Source organism: Ornithorhynchus anatinus, chromosome 6 (assembly GCF_004115215.2).
Source record: "Ornithorhynchus anatinus isolate Pmale09 chromosome 6, mOrnAna1.pri.v4, whole genome shotgun sequence".
NCBI classification, from domain to species: Eukaryota; Metazoa; Chordata; class Mammalia; order Monotremata; family Ornithorhynchidae; genus Ornithorhynchus; species Ornithorhynchus anatinus.
The window spans coordinates 10,770,802-10,785,439 of record NC_041733.1 but is presented as its reverse complement, the minus strand read 5'-3'; the positions used below and the strand labels follow the sequence as shown (position 1 = coordinate 10,785,439).

The 14,638-nt window shown below is 45.3% G+C and overlaps 1 protein-coding gene and 1 long non-coding RNA gene across 3 annotated transcripts in view; one reads left to right on the top strand and one right to left on the bottom strand.

The window, feature by feature from the left end:
* The window catches only part of PCDH19 (protocadherin 19), a 129,218-nt gene that overhangs the window by 22,662 nt on the left and 91,918 nt on the right, over window positions 1–14,638 (top strand). The window lies entirely within an intron of this gene.
* LOC120638442 lies at window positions 6,961–7,314 on the bottom strand. The gene is made up of 2 exons (XR_005660104.1): window positions 7,194–7,314; window positions 6,961–7,108 (listed from the first exon to the last, which is right to left on the bottom strand). It is a non-coding gene; the product is annotated as an uncharacterized LOC120638442 (long non-coding RNA).

Here is a 14,638-nt window from a genome sequence, read left to right as displayed (position 1 = left end):
AGTAAGGAGGAAGAACAACAGTTATTGAATCCCCATTTTGCAGATGAGGGAACTGAGGCACAAAGAAGTTGAGTTGCTCATGATCACATAGCAAGTAAGTGGCAGCTCCGAGATTTAGAACCCAGAGGTTCTGACTCTCAGACCCGTGCTCTTTCCACTAGGCCACACTGCTTAAAAATGTGATTAGTTTAGGGGAAACAATCTTGCTGTAGTCCAGGTATCCAGAAGTGACTGAACTGGGTTTGAATTAGGCCCAGTGACACAAGCAAGGCCATCAAGACACCAGTCAGCTCTGGCAGACAGAAGGATGAATCATTGGATCCTAAGGCGGGAAGAGTCCAGGTAAGGTCACCTAGCCAAACCACCAGGCTGGCCTTTACCTAAACTATTGCCGAGGAAGAAGATGTTTCCAGAGAAAGATGTTGCACAACTTTCCTGTGGGAATGCGGTCCAGGGTCTCATTCTCATCGATATCTAACCCTTCTGCTGAATCAGAGCCCTTCTTTATTTCCTTGTCTTCAGTTGAAATGGAAAATGGCTGCTGACCACCACGTGGCCCAAGACACCTGAAAATGATCAGCCCCCTTCTCGATTCGTGTCAGTCTGTGGCAGTGGCTTGAATGTCACTGATTTATTTGTTAGTATAAACCTGACAGCATGGAGAAAGGGACAAGTCACCACCTTGACCAACTCACGAGCGAGGGATTGCTGTGTTTTGGGCATTCTCTGACGCCACAGCCTAGAAATCAGTTGAAGCCAGTGGCGGGGCAACTGCAGAACCAAGCTGAGCCAGGCCACTATTACGTGGCTGCAGCAATTCTGGTATCCAGCCACAGCTCGACCCCTGGTACCTACATGACACCAGGGGAAGATCACCCCAAAATGTGCAGGGTGTTTCTCTTTTACTGATTTTGGGGGGAATTCTCCCCTGAGAGCAGGTTGTCTCAGTTGGAGGGGAGAATGCAGTGAGGCCTGGGGAGGAGATGGCCTAGAAGGGTATCTCTCTCCCCCTATTTTCCCGCTGATGAGGCAAATTCAGCACCTGGCCTCTTACAGCAGTGACTTGGAGTAGCGAAATTTTTTCTCTGATGGCAAGGATGAAGTTGGCCTTTATTTTTCCCTTTGATATGTTCAAAAGCATTCGTTTTCTTTGGGGAACTCTCAAAAGTGGAGCTCCAAAGCAGTATGTGCATCTGAGCTCTGTTCTTTTCGCTCACTCATCCATCCTCTCTCACCTCTCCTTCTTCATTTTTCCCGAGAAAGTCATCGTAACAGGAGAAGCAAGGTGTAGGTGAAAGTTCTCCCCGGCTCCACTTGGGGAGCTGCAAGACAGAGAAGCTCGGATTTCTCACTGACTCAGGCAGCCTTTCATCTCACGTTTTCGGGCTTTGTCGACTGCGGCTCTCTGTCTGGATACTCCAGCAACTAGGAGATTCTGTAGTGGTTCCTGAGATAGTTATCTTCCGGGTTAGGCGGTCTGGTGGTAATTTATCGAAAACCACCTTACTGGGATACTTACTGGGACCTGTTGCTTCCACAGTTTGGGATACTGTCCCTTTTTTCTCGAAAATTACAGATGAATCGTGGGTTTTCAGTCTACAGGGAGGATTTTGGGAGCTGGGTCTGCGGGATGATGAGCTGCATTCCAGTACCCCAGCTTCTCCAGCTTAACCTCAGCGGGACCGCCTGCGTCCACAAAGAAGCCGCGTGGCTTGGGAGTCAGACCGACCGGGGTTCTATTGCTACTCTGCCACTTGTCTACTGTGTCATCTGGGGAAAGTCACTTCTCTGTGCCTCAGTTACCTCATCTGTAAAATAGGGATTGAGACTGAGCCCCATGTGGGACGTGGGCTGTGTCCATCCTGATTAGCTTGTGTCTATCTCAGCGCCTGGCACATAGTAAGTGCTTAACAAATAGCATAATAACTGTTATTATTTAACAAATAGCATAAAAAGAAATCCACCAGATTTCCCTCCTCATTTGTGTCCTAAATGAGAGGGAGTTTTCATAGGGGAGGAGAGAAGTAATATACTCTCAAGGCTTGATCATCTGTGTGAATGGGAGGGAGTCTACTGAATCAATGGCATTTACTGAACATTTACTCTGTGCAGAGCTCTGTGCTAAATTCTTGGAGAGCACTATGCAGCGGAGTTGATGGATAGGATCCCTGCCCTCAAGGAGCTTACGGTCTAGTGGACACATACAACTGTTAATTGAAAAAGGGGAAAAATTGCATGGGTAGTTGGAGGGAAAGTCGATTCTGGAAACTGGGGCTTGTTGAGGAGCAGTGTTGCTTAGTGGAAAGAGCATGGGCTGGGGAGTCAGGACATGGATTCTAATCCCGGCTCCATGACTTGTCTGCTGTGTGACCCTGGGCAAGTCAGTTCCCTTCTCTGTGCCTCACTCAGTTTCCTCACCTGTAAAATGGGAATTCAATATCTGTTCTCCCTCCTACTTAGACCGTTCCACAGTTCTGGGATGTTTCCCAAGGATACATTTCCCCTTTTCTCTAAAATTACAAATGAATCGTGGGTTTTCAGTCGACAGAGAGGATTTTGGGTGCTGGGTCTCTGGGATGATAAGCTGGCGCTCCAGTACCTCAGCTTCTCCAGCTTAACCTCAGCAGAACCACCTTCTCCCACAAAGAAGCGAACGAGTGCAGCTCATCACGGTCCTAGTTAAACCGTGAGCCCCATGTGGGACAGGGACTGCGTCTCACCCGATTAACCGGCATCTACCCCAGCACTTGGAATAGTAATTGTTATATAGCAAGTGCTTAATGAATGTCATAATAATTATTATTAGTATTAATGATTAATGCCAGGGAGAAACAGCTATGCCTCAGTGGAGTCTGGAGAACAGCATTCTTTGAGAACTGTGGGATCCTCAGTGTGGGAAATGGTGAAAGGAAAGGCTGAAAGACAAGACAGCATTTGCTGCAGATAATCCACAAACTGGGTAGTCAAGAGTTAACTGTACAATAGGAAGCTGATTATCCAGACCTCAAGTTTACAGAAGACCAGCTGTGTCCAAATTAGTTGGGATAAGGAAAAGAAAATCCAGAGAGAGAGAAAGAGAGCCAAACCTCACTTCATTTGGCTCCCTGAACTTGTAACCCTCAGACCTAGCCTTGGTCCCAATGAGTTTGGTTCATGGGCTTTCCACCGTTCTCCAGTCTTGGTCCCAAAGGAAAATCACGGATCTGGGGGCGGGGAGATGGGGGAAGTTCTCATCTGGGACTGCAATAAAGACGTGCTCTGTAGTTGATGCATTCTTCACCTGCATGCAACGAGGACAAATGAAATCAGAATCCGTTCATGAATCCGTGCCAATCAAATGATTGCTAGCTGAGTACGGCTTCTCCTTCCCAATGAGATTGTATATGGCCCTGTACACCAGTTTGCTTTACTAAATGACTAGATATTGTTCCCTGCAGAGCCTATAGTTGAGTACCAATCACTTGCTGCTCGTTTAAATACAGACCGATCTTTTTTATAGCACACGTCGCTGTAATCTATATGCTTATAATTGAAATTATATTCCAGACGCGACTCGAGGTTTATTCCGAATTTGCAGCAGCTTTTGTGCTTGGGAAGGCTGTAGCTGTTGGCAAACCACACACTCAGGTGAAATCTCGGTTGTGCTGCAGCTATTTTGGAGGAGAGCTTTCCAGTGGCTAATGTTTGATTATCCAAGTGGCAGGTCGCATTGTCTAAAAGATTGCAAAATGGGCAAAAAACGAGGCTAAACTCAGAATTTACATCGGGTGGTTGCGTGGTCATTACTTGCAGCAGTCTAGAAGGGGTTCCCTGTGTTAAACAGATTGCAGAGTAGCTCTTGTCTCATCATTAAGGATGGAGCTAATTTAATGGTTGTTAATGATGCAGGAGAAAAATGTGTGTCCCATTTATTGAGTAGCATAACCTTGACAACTAACCAAAGCACCCTTATGGGAGTGATCTGCATTTGGGTAAGGCAAATTCTTTCCCAGTCTGGTGAGGCAGGGAGGAGGTTGAGTGTGTAGACTACTCCTCTAGATTGTACGAACGTAACGGGCAGGGAATCGTCTAATTGTATTATACTCTCCCAAGCGATTAGTACAGTGCTCTGCACATAGTAAGTACTCAATAAATAACATTGATTTGGTAGGATTATACCATCTCTTGTAATGGCCAGTGTACATCCAGCACAGTTTTGAAATACCTGCTGGTAGATGGTACTAACCTATCCTGATTAGGTTTGAAAAGATCCAGTAAACTGTCATTTTCTGACCAGTGTCCAACATCTGTGGGTCATCTAAGACCATAAATTTGCTCACTATTAGTAAGCTGTCACTTTTTAAATGAGAAACAGTGTGGTCTAGTACAATAGAGCACAGGCCTGGAAGTTATAAGGACCTGGGTTCTAATCCCAACCCTGCCACTGGTCTGCTGGGTGACCTCGGACAATTCACTTCTCTGCATCTGTTACTTCATCTGTAAAATGGGGGTAAATGCGAACCCCACGTGAGGCAGGGACCGTGTCCAACCTCATTAGCTTGTATCTACCCTAGAACGTAGTATAGTGTCCTGCACATAGTAAATGCTTAACAAATGCCATTTAAAAAACAAACAAAAAGCTAATAACGTGTTGACCACAGACTCAAGGAATGCATACAGATTGCAGTTTGGTGAAAGGCTTTACAGATATTTCAAAGTGTATCAAGAAAGATTGCTTAGATCCTTAAAGGTCAGAATGAGATCAAATAATTCTAGGATTTTATTGCTGAATAATGAACTTTGAAAATATCATTCGTGATTATGAGACAAAATGAGTTAGAAAAAACCAGGATTCAATATTAATTTGTTCACCATTAGCTGATGGCCTGTTTTTACAATACAATGAGATTATGGTATCGGTAGAATTGATTTTATGGATCTGTGGTATGCAAAGCCAAACAAACACAGAATAAGCACCTAAAATGTTGTTTTGGAGTTGATTTGTAATTTGATCATGGGGAAAGAAGGAGTGAAACAGTGGGCAGTGAGATCAGTGAGACTTGCCAAAGTTCACAGTAATATCCAGGTGTTGGTAGGGCAAGGGGAGAGAGAGCCAAAGTGCAGCCCTTAGAAAATAAGATTGCTTGATGGGAAATGTCCAGGTTGCTTTCTCCAAAGTTAATTCTTTTTTGAAACAGTATATTTGCGGAGTTTATTTTCTGTTTCTTTATTTTCATTCTGGCCTGCTGGTAGCATACACTTAGTTATGGTCTCAGGAAGGTCATGAAGGTGCTTTGGGCCTGTGCTCAATCATTTTCTGAGGCAAAATACTCATTCACTGCCAAAGCAAGACTGAAGGTAATAGTAATAAAAAATTGTGGTTTGTTAGGTGCTTATTATGCGCCAAGCACTGTACTAAGCTCTGGGGTAGACGTAAGCAGCGTGGCTCAGTGGAAAGAGCCCGGGCTTGGGAGTCAGAGGTCATGGGTGCTAATCCCGGCTCTGCCACTTATCAGCTGTGTGATTTTCCAGCTCTGCCACTTATCAGCTGTGTGATTTTGGGCAAGTCACTTCACTTCTCTGGGCCTCAGTTACCTCATCTGTAAAATGGGGATTAAGACTGTGAACCCGACGTGGGACAACCTGATCATCTTGCATCCCCCCCCCAGTGCTAAGAACAGTGCTTCACACATAGTAAATGCTTAACAAATGCCATCATTATTATAAGATAATAATAATAATGTTGGTATTTGTTAAGTGCTTACGATGTGCAGAGCACTGTTCTAAGTGCTGGGGTAGATACAGGGTCATCAGGTTGTCCCACGTGAGGCTCACAATCTTAATCCCCATTTTACAGATGAGGTAACTGAGGCCCAGAGAAGTGAAGTGACTTGCCCACAGTCACACAGCTGAAAAGTGGCAGAGCCGGGATTTGAATCCATGACCTCTGACTCCCAAGCCCCTGCTTTTTCCACTGAGCATGCTGCTTATTTATCCTACATGGGGCTCACAGTCTAAGCAGGAGGGAGAACAGGTATTGAATACCCTTTTAACAGATGGGAAAACTGAGGCACAAAGAAGTGAACTGACTTCCCCCAGGTCACACAACAGGCAAGACGCAGAACTGGAATTAGAACCCTCGTCCTTTGACTCCCAGACCTGTGCTCTTTCTGTTAGGCCATGCCGCTTCCCAGGTCTGCATCTTCTGTGAATAGCTCATTTTGGGTTATAATAGCAGGATTTGCCTAAGGAAAATCATGACATATATAAGTTAGGAAGCAGCATGGTCTTAAGGTTGGTTCAGGTTACCAGTAGTAATAGTAAAGGTATTAAGTGCTTACAGTATGTGGGCACTGTACTCAGAGCTGGGAATGTAAACCCGATGTGGTCAGGGATTGTCTCTGTTGCTGAATTGTATTTTCCAAACATTTAGTACAGTGCTCTGCACACAGTAAGGACTCAATAAATACAACTGACAGACTGAATGAATGGGAATGACTGCAGACATGGTCTCTGGCCCTAGAGGGGCTCACAATCAATTCCATGAAGTGATTGATTGACATAGTTCCACTGCCTTCTTGCATTTGGGAACTTCCTCTCCTGTTAACGGGAGGTAAATGGCTATAGGTAAGTGTCTGCGAGGGGAGTCCTTGGAAAGGAGTATTGTCTCAGTTGGGGACAATAAGAAGGATCCTTTTTTTTTTTTGGCCTGTGCCACTGTGCATAATGTCTTCCTTCTCCATTTCCTGAGTCCACATCATCGATGCACCATCCCGACGAGGGGTAAGGAGAAAAGGATCGGGAAGGGGGCAGGGAAGAGGACTCCTTTTTTTCCCATTCCCATTTGTGGTCTCTCAGTCTCCACAGCCCCCTTGACCGGTCTCAGGGAATGATGCTTGCCATGAAACGCCACTTGGGTCCAGCAGAGGGTGCAGAGAAGCGGCAAAACCAACGTTCCTGCATTTTTCTGCTCACAGCGACTCCCATTTTAGGCTTTATTTTTGAATCTCTCAATGACAGGACGGCTTCCTGTGGTTGTGCTCTTTAAGCCTTCTCTGGAGCATACTTCTCCTCCACCTCGTGCCTCCTCGAACGCCTATTAAAAGTGGACGAGATCGACTGCCCCGACCTGGAGAAGAAGGAAAAAGAAAAATCAGTGAATCCCAGGAGATGATAAGGAGGAGAGTCCCCTGAGAGGGTGGCCGAACACTTACTTGCTTCTTTGGGGAAGGGCTGTTTCCCTCACTGGCTCGGCCGTGGGTTTGCATTTGGTCGTTTCCCACTCACCTCCACTTCTTTCCGGACTCGCGGTCATGGTAGCAGCCTCATGGCTTCCTTTCGAAAAGAATGATGTGTCAGGACCTGGCAGGAGATTCGTCTGCCCCCATTGCCTTCTCTATCGTGTTTGCCCCCTGCTCAGTGCATCGATTCATCGTATTCGTTGAGCGCTTACTGTGCAGAGTACTGTACTAAGTGGTTGGGAGAGTACGATGTAACCGAGTTGGTAGACACAGTCCCTGCCCACAACCAGCTCCCAGTCTAGTGGGGGCAGAGAGGCATTAATATAAATAAACTATGGATATCCGTAAGAGCTGTGGGAATGAGGGAAGGGTGAATAAAGGGTGGAAATCCAAGTGCAAGGGGGATACAGAACGGAGTGGGAGAAGAGGAAATGGGGGCTTAGTCGGGGAAGGCTTCTTGGAGGAGATGTGCCTGCAGTAAGGCTTTGAAGGTGGGGAGACTGATCGTCTGTCGGATATGAAGAGGGAGGGCGTGGCCAGAAACAGGACCTGAGCGAGAGGTCAAAGGTGAGATAGATGAGATCGAGGTACAGTGAATAGGTTAGCATCCATTTTCTCCCTTCAAGCTACTTGTTGGGCTTCCATCCTCCCGGGTCTGAGAATCGGTCAGAACCCTGTCTGCCTCAGACATCACTGCCAGTAGTAAAGAGCTGAGAGGATGGATGTGACAGTTTTGTTGATGATGTGTGAGGCAGAAGAGAGCCGGCTCGAGTTCTTCCAAAGATTCTTGGCCCGGCAGGGCTAATGGGAGTGCGGACCTGTTCATGTCAGGGAAATCATCCGAGGAGACTTTGAGAGCACGGATGCGTGGAGTCTGAAGAAAGGTGTCCTTAGACACCTCTTTTGATCCCAGCCCACACATTTAACATTCAACTAAATGTGCTGATGCCCCCTCACCCACACCCCTGTCCTACGGTCCCCCACCCTCCCATCCCACTGTGACGCCTTCACCCAAGCAGTGTGATGTTGTGCTTGAGATGGGGAAATGATTAGAGCACCACAGAGCATGACTCGGCATCTTGAAATGAGGAAAAGAAGCTTCAGAAGCAACCAGTCTTATAATGCTAATTCCAAGTGGAGAAATGGACAGGTCAGGTTTTGGTTAGCATCACCCTACTTCTCATAAGGCATCAGTTTCTGTTACAGCTTCAGATAAATCATGATAATGAATCCTTCCAAAAACCCCTTTCTCCTGAAAACCTCCGCAGGGCTGGAGGACTAGAGGAAAAAGCTGGAGGAAGAACAGGTCGTTAAAAAGCAGAAGCATTTCTAAGTAAACCATTTTCCTGTTTTTCTCCGGACGGTGGTGTGCTGTTCCTCTTACTCCCAGTTTTACCGGGACTTCCCGGAGGTGAGTGCCCAACTCAGTGAGAGAAAGCTCCTTGCTTGTCAGCCCAACTGGAGCAGAAATGTATCCCCAACAGGGCATTTAACACAGTAGCTCTTTCTAATGTGGTGTGGGGTCTTGCCAGGTCACTCTTCTCTGGAAAGCCCTTGTAGGCAGTCAACAGGATCCTTTCCTCAGTTTGGGTGCTGCAAATGGCCCTTTAAAAGAAGTATTTGTACAGCCAGGGTCATTTCTGCACTTTCTCCTCAATAGTCTTGAAATCCCAGGCTGAATACTTATCCAGCTTGTTTTTGTGTGTCAGGAACAAAGACCGCTTCCAGTGGCCATTCTGGTTAATCACCAAGGCGTATTTTGTTTCTTTTCCCCCTTTCCATCTACCATTCAGCATCGGTTTCCTTCTCTCCAGCACATTAGATTCCCAATCACATAAGCCCCCGTTCAGGCCGTCTTCCATTCAAGGCAGATTAAATTCTCTTACACGTTGCGGCCGAGCAGGTCGTTCCTCTCCACGGCGAAGAATATTAGGTTCCCTTGCACCGGTTGTCACTCGTTACGTTGTGGTTGGAACTGTGGAGTAGCAAATTCCCTTTCTCATCAGGATTCACTGATGTGTTAATTACATCCTTGCAGATCGGTTGCCTCTACACATTATAGGGCATGACTGTCCACTAGGTTTCACCCTACATTCCACGACATCAGCGTCCTTCCTGTCATTTTCTTTCATATTAAGTTTAATGAGCTGTGGGTCTACATTGAGAGGAAAATGTAGTCCTGCCTGGGGATCCTGTTGTTGTTCTTTTGGCAATTCCCCTTGCACATTAGATTTGCAAGGTGCCAAGCAGTGTGGCCTACTGGAGAGAGCCTGGGCCTGAGTTCCAGGGGACCTGGGCTGGTCCTTGCTTGCTGGGTGACCGTGGGCAAGTCATTTAGCTGCTTTCTGTCTGTTTCCTCATCTGTAAAATGGGAATTAAGTACCTGTTCTCCGTCTACTTAGATTGGGAGAACTGTGTGGGACCAGGATTGTATCCAACCTGAACACAATCAGTCTCTAGACTGAAAGCTTGTTGTGGGCAAGGAATGTATTGGTTATACTGTTATACTCTAATCTCCCAAGTGCTTAGTACAGTCCTCTGTGCACAGAAAGTGCTTAATAAATATGATTGACTGACTGATACCCCCAGGCTTGGTACCATGCTTGGCATATAATAATAGTGATATTTGTTAAGCACTTGCTATGTGCCAAGAACTATGCTAAGCACTGGGATAGATGCAAGATAATAAGGTTGAACATAGTCCCTGTCCCTCACTGGGCTCAGTTTAAGCAGGAAGAGGGACAGCTACTTAATCAGAGCTTTAACAAGCACCACAATTATTATTATTTGTCATTTAGTCCAGTAATCCATCCAGGCTAGGGTTTTCATTCATTCATTCAATCATTTTTATTGAGCACTGTGTGCAGAGCACTGTACTAAGTGCTTGGAATGTACAATTCAGCAACAGATAGAGACAATCCCTGCCCAACAACGGGCTCACAGTCTAAAAGGGGGATTTCCACCCTAAAGGACACTTAGAGGAACAGTATAGTGCCTCTGTCCTTTCATCCATCCTCATGGTTAGGAGGATAATTTCTAGTATCTCTAGCTTTCCCTTTAGTTACATATTATGGATATATCACCCCCCCAAATCCCTCTAAATCCCTTTTGAACCTGCTTAGAGCCTTAACTTTTCCTCAAACACCTCTAACTTTCTTCTTTAATTCTCTTGTCAAGGAATTTATCTAACCCGTTTTGATTCTATTTCCATTTTCTCCTTGAATATTGTTCTGGGGCAGTGGAGTCCCAGATGTGTGTCTCCCCCTGAATGAAGAAGTGTCTCCTTTTGGTTCCCTTGAATCTGCTCATCTGGAATTAATATCCAAAACCATGTGAATAATACCAACGTTAAATGGAGACAAAGAGAGAGTCAGTTAATTGATGCTATTTATTGAGGATTTACTGTGCAGAGCATCATACTAAACTCTTAGTAGAGTACAATAAAGTAGAGGTGGTAGACGTAATTCCTGCCCACAGAATCTCTCAGGAAATCAATGGCAGGGATGGGAAGGCACTTGCTCTCTATCAGTTTCCAGTCCGTTTCTCCACCCACTGACCTAAGATCCATGTTCTTGTCTGAAGTCACATGGTTTTCAGAGAAGCTCTTGTTGTATGTGCTAAAATCTGCATCCCTAGACCACATTTAAGCTTTCCCAGTGGAGATTTACTCTGTCAGTTGTTAATAATTAATCATTATATGACTTAGGCCAGAGAGAATGGAGGCCCAACTTGAACACAAAGAAAGAAGGTCTGATGTGAAGACACAGGCCTTCCTACCTGTTGACCTACTTACCTACCTAGACCCTACTAAAGTCTCAGATCTTCGCAATCAGGGTTGGGCAAAAACCTCTCTGAGGGCCAATCACCTTCCCTCAGGTGTTCTTTTCCTGGTTCTTAGTTTCTCTGGTGGTGACCCCAAGACTGGGTATAATAATAATAATAATGATAGTAATGGCATTTATTAAGCGCTTACTATGTGCAAAACACCGTTTCCACTGGGGAGGATACAAGGTGATGAGGTTGCCCTACATGGGGCTCTCAGCCTTAATCCCCGTTCTACAGGTGAGGTGACTGAGTCACAGAGAAGTTAAACGACTTGCCCGAGGTCACACAGCAGACAAGCGACAAAGCTGGGATTAGAACCCATGTCCTCTGACTCCCAAGCCCAGGCTCTTTCCACTAAGCCACGCTGCTTCCCAATACTAATACCACTACTACTAATGCTCCTATTACCAATAATGATAATATTTGTTAATCCCTTACTATGTGTCAAGCACTGTTCTAAACTCTGGGGGAGATACAAACTAATCAGGTTGGACACAGTCCCTGTCTCACTGTCTTCAGCCCCATTTTACCGGAGAGGGAACTGAGGCCCAGAGAAGTGAAGTGATTTGCCCAAGGTCACACAGCAGACAAGTGGCAGAGCTGGGATTAGAATCCCGGTGCTTTTGACTCTCAAGCCCATGCTCTATCCATCAGGCCACCCTGCTCCCCTCATTAACTGAGGTATTTATTGAGCACTTCCTGTGTGCAGAGCACTGTACTGAGCATGTGGGAGAGTACAATACAACAGCCCATAGCAAGCGTACGATCAAGAGATTGCAGTGGTGGTAGAGATGGGGAGTGGACTGGTGTAACAGCTGACAAATCTATATTATCATTAGTTTGATCCTGCTGATGTTTTGTCCTATCCAAGGCCACATTATAATAAATCACTAGCATTCTTGGGCTGGAATCCTAGAACCTGACAGCCTCCAGGTTCAGCCACCTGTATCCAGGCAGGAGAAAGATTAAACAAGTACCATAATTATTACTGTCATTAAATCAGAAGAGCATTTATTCTTTTCTTTAAGATCTTCTAGGGACAGAGGTCCCACAGTTTCTTTTAGAAACTTATCCTGGCTTTTCTCACTCTGATGGTTAAGATGTTCTACTTTAGAAAATAACTTTAATAATAAACAATAATTGTAGCATTTTTCATTTATGGTACTTGTTAAGCATTCACTATGTGCCGAGTGGTTGGACACAGTTTATATCCCACATGGGGCTCATGGTCTTAATCCCCATTTTATAGGTGTGGTAACTGAGGCAAAGAGAAGATAACTTTTTCAAGGTCACCAGCAGACAATAATAATGTTGGTATTTGTTAAGCATTTACTATGTGCCAAGCACTGTTCTAAGCGCTGTTTTATTACAAGGTAATCAGGTTGTCCCACGTAGGGCTCATGGTCTTCAACTCCCTTTCACAGATGAGGTAACTGAGGCACAGAGAAGTTAAGTGACTTGCCCAAGGTCACACAGCTGACAAGCGGTGGAGCTGGGATTAGAACCCACGTCCTCTGACTCCCAAGCCCCGGCTATTTCCACTGAGCCATGCTGTTTCTCCTGAGCCGCTCTGCTTCTCAAGTGGCAGAGCCAGTAGTAGAACTCAGGTCTTTCAGACTCCCAGGCCTGTGCTCTATCCATTAGGCAGTGCTGCTTCTCTGTTTAAACTCTTGCTCTATGCCACACCCTGGGGTAGATACAATGTGGAAAGAGCATGGCCTTGGGAGTCAGAGGTTGTGGGTTCTAATCCCGGCTCCACACTTATCAGCTATGTGACTTTGGGCAAGTCACTTAACTTCTCTGTGCCTCAATCGCCTCATCTGTAAAACGGGGATTAAGACTTTGACCCCCACTTGGGACAAACAACCTGATTACCTTGCATCTACCCCAGCGCTTAGAACAGTGCTTGGCCCATAGTAAGCACTTAAATATAATTATTATTATTTTATTATCATTATTGGACACAGTCCCAGTCCCACACGAAGTCATAGTCTAAGCGGGCAGGAAAGCAGATATCTTATTCCCACAGAAGAGGAAACTGAGAAGCAGAGAAGTGAATTGACTTGCCCAAGATCACCCAGCAGGCAAGTGGTGGAGCCAGGGTTAGAACCCTGGTCTGTTGACTCTGTCATGTGCTCTTTTTGCTAGGCCACAGCAGTGACACCAATGACGTCAATGTTCTGATATTCATGTTCGTACTAACTCCCTCCCGTCTTGAGATTAGATCATCCCCCAGTTTACTGTCAGAGAGAGATGTTCTGCCTTCCTTTCTGGAGAACCACAGTTTGGTTAATGGCAATAAAAGCTTTTCATTTGACATGAAAATAGGTTATTGCATAAAATAGATTATTTAAAAATAGACTGTAAACTCATTATGGGCAGGGAATGTGTCTACCAACTCTGTTATACTGTTCTCCACAAGTGCTTAGTACAGAGTTCTGTTCACAGTAAGTGCTCAAATATCATTGGTTGAAATCATATTTTGCCATTTAATCAAAGAAAATATATTTTTAGATGACAACTATTAGAATGTACTTGTGAGAATTTAAGATTAGGAAGGGATCGAGGAAAGATTTTTTTTTTTTTTGCGCCATTAAAGAAACATCACAGTTGGTGTGTCACAACACAAATGATTGAACTAGAGTTCTTCAGAACTGGAAATCACTGACGGGACAGATCTTCATTCTCATTTAGGCAGTTCTTGATGGTCAAATGTTACCCTGGTCAAGATGTACACAGGGTATGTGTACACACTTTTTAAAAAATTTCCATTGGAAAATTATTTCTAGAGCCAAATCTACTTGGGCAGATCTTACTTTAAGAACCAAGGTAATGTTTGCTGAGGTAGACGTGGGCAGATAGGAACCCCCCCCACTACTCATCTTGCCTTAGAACCCACCTCCAGGACCAGACCCGAGACCTGCACTCTTCCACTCTGCTGTCACCCATGTCTGATCAGGAGGCACACAGGTGGGACTCACTATTACAAGAAAAATACCCCTTCTGCCTTTTTGACTGAAGCTTAATGTTTTTTGGCTTTTTTTAAATAAATGTGATTTGTTAAGTACTCACTAGATGCCAGGCACTGTACTAAGCTCTGGGGAAGATTCAAGTTAATCAGGTTGGACACAGTCCCTGTACACATGGGCTTCACAGTCTTGATCCCCACTTTACAGATGAGGTAACTGAGGCACAGGGAAGTGAAGTGGCTTGTCCAGGGTCACACGCAGCTAAGGAGTGGCTGATCAGAGATTAGAACCCAGGTCCTTCTGACTCCCGTGCTCTATCCACAAGGCAATGCTGCTTAAGGCAGAGGGGAATAGTGGCAAATCCCCAATGCCCCCCTGCTTCCCACTTCCTACTCCCACACACCTCCCACACCGTGGTGAGGTGGCAAGACCGGATCAATTCGTTAAGGTCACAAAGAAACATATGGTTCATGTAGCATTCCTTCACACTGATGTCAGGGCTGCCCCATGCAGGCTTGGCCCCTGGTCAAAAGCCAAAGCAAGATTCCTATGTTACCTAATCTGATTACATAGTATAAAGGGATTTTACTACCATAGAAAATGACAGTCTTCCATAACCCATTT